Genomic DNA, 2,475 nt, shown 5'->3' on the forward strand with positions numbered 1-2,475 from the left:
AATTAGATTAAAAAAGAAAATATTTTCTGTGTTAAGATATGGAAACGGGGGAGCTGGACAAATGGCTCAGAGGTTAAGAGCACTGACTGCTATTCCAGAGGTCCTGAGTTCAAGTCCCAGCAACCACATGGTGGCCCATAACCATCTGTAATGGAATCTAACACCCTCTTCTGGCCTGCAGGTGCACATGCAGGCAGAACACTGTGTACATAATAATAAATAAATAAATCTTTTTTTTTTAAAGATATGGAAAACGGGACTCGTCTGCTGGAAAATGGCAGAATACTTGGCCTCTGTCTTCGGCACCAAGAAAGACAAAGTCAACTGCTCATTTTATTTCAAAATCAGAGCATGTAGTCCTGGAGACAGACGTCCTCGGTTGCACAATAAACCGACCTTTAGCCAGACCATTGCCCTCTTGAGCATTTACCATTACCCTCAGAGCTCTTCCCAGTCGGCTGACGGTTTGCGCTGTGCTGTGAGTGACGTGGAGACACAGGAGCACTATGATGAAGTCTTTGAGAAAGTCTTCACTGAGATGGAAGAAAAGTACAAAAGTATGGGGAGGTTGAGGGGACTAATGTCTGTGACGACCACCTGGTGGGGAACGTGCTTGGCAAGTTTCGACGTGAGGAGGATGCGGAGGAAGCTGTGATTGACTTGATTAATCGCTGGTTTAATGAGCAGCCCATCCATGCAGAGCTGTCCCCAGTGACTGACTTCAGGGAAACCTGCTGCAGCCAGCACAAAATGGGAGAGTGCCCAAGAGGGGGGCCTTCTGCAACTTCACGCATCTGAAAGCCAAACTCAAGAGAGCTGCGACCGGAGCTGTATGGGCATCGGCGCAAGAAGCATAGATCCAGGTCCCAGTCCCGGGAGTGGCGTTCCAGGTCCAGAGACTGTGGGCATGGTGGCAGTGGAGGAGGTGGAGGTGGTGGAGGATGACATGACAGGAGGCGGTAAAGACAGGCAAAGACTTGGGCAATTCTGAGCCGAGCCGTTTTTTTTTTTACTGTGTTGTAGTTGGCTGACAAACCAGTTCATAATGGGATTAAAACAACAACAACAACAACAACAACAACACGAGTTTCTGAATAAAATTTGTAGTGCTACAGTTAAAAAAAAAAAAAGATATGAAAAACACAATGTCAAAGGATAGTTTAACCCCATATAATTTTGATTTGATTTTCAGCATAAAATATTTATACATTCAATAATGGTCGCAATTTCATATATCCTCTTTTTAAAAGATCAGAATAAAGGAGACTTAGATAAGGGGAGGACTGAGAATGCTAAATTACAAGAAATAGAACAGAGATCGGATGATCCTTGGAATCAGAATAATCATCAAATTTGAAACATACAGTGCCACCTGGTGACAAGTTTGCAGAATGACAACCCATAAAGATGCTATATGCTGAATTAAGAATACAGATTCTGTTTGATGAGACCACCTTAGATCAATATCATACAATAGCTATGTGTTTTATATGATAGAGTTTGGAAAATTAAAGTATGTACAAGTGTTAATACATCTTATAATTTATGCCTGTTCAGGATTTCAATGGGCTTTTGCCTTGAATTCTGAAAAGGCCGACTCTGAGACTACACATTTACTGGAGGTGATGGTCATCTTTGGGATGCCTTTGCAGACTGAAGCTGATAATACTCTGGTACATGTGTCCAGTAAAATGCAACAATTCTTTAAATATTATAACATAAAATATGTTACTGGTATACCTTACAATCCTACAGGTCAAGCAGTTATGGAAAAATGTGACCGTACTTAAAAAAAAAATGCTCATCAGGCAGAAATAGGATATGAGATATCCCAAACATAGGCTAAATAATGTCAGAGATCCAGGTAGCCCCACTTCTGGAAAGCACTGGATTTTAGGAAGGACTGCTGAATTAAATCAGCCCATATATTATAAGGATGTGTTAACTTTATAATGGAAATCAGGAAATATGTTGCATTGGGAGAATGTATTTGCTCTTTTTTCAACAGGAAGAAAAAAAAGTAGATTCCTTCAAGATGAATAAAGACTAGATTGACCAGGAAAGAACATGGAAGAAGAGACCCTGAGAACAACACAGGTGACACAAATACTGATCTTACATGAGATTGGCTCAGGAGACTAGCTAAGACATGAATGTCTCTGCAGAAGGAACTAACTCCTGTCAGCTACCTAGTCCTAGAACAGTCCAAACACTCTTTTGATGCCTAGAAGTGATCCAAGATGGAGGCGCCCAGTGCACACTGTTTCTGAGTAGCAGGACCACAGTGACTGTAAAACAAATAAGAGGCTATGGTGCAGATTCCAAAATGCCAGTATCTGTTTTTCCCAAGTGAGAGGAGATCCTACAGGTGAAGGGAATGAGTTGTTTCAGCCTTTGGCCACCCTGCTATTCCCACCACCCAGAGGAAAGCTCTAGGCCCCAGGAGCACATGGTTCTAGCCATCCAATATCCAAG

General features: G+C 42.1%; 1 pseudogene across 1 annotated transcript; it reads left to right on the plus strand.

Annotated features, from left to right (window-relative positions):
- The first annotated feature begins 262 nt into the window (after positions 1–262).
- On the plus strand, positions 263–991 carry LOC311596863 (splicing factor U2AF 35 kDa subunit-like; annotated as a pseudogene). Its single transcript has one exon. The product of its transcript is annotated as a splicing factor U2AF 35 kDa subunit-like (transcript).
- The last annotated feature ends 1,484 nt before the right edge of the window (positions 992–2,475 follow it).

The sequence above is a fragment of the Acomys minous genome, assembly GCF_964271855.1.
Source record: "Acomys minous genome assembly, chromosome: 4".
Taxonomy (NCBI): domain Eukaryota; kingdom Metazoa; phylum Chordata; class Mammalia; order Rodentia; family Muridae; genus Acomys; species Acomys minous.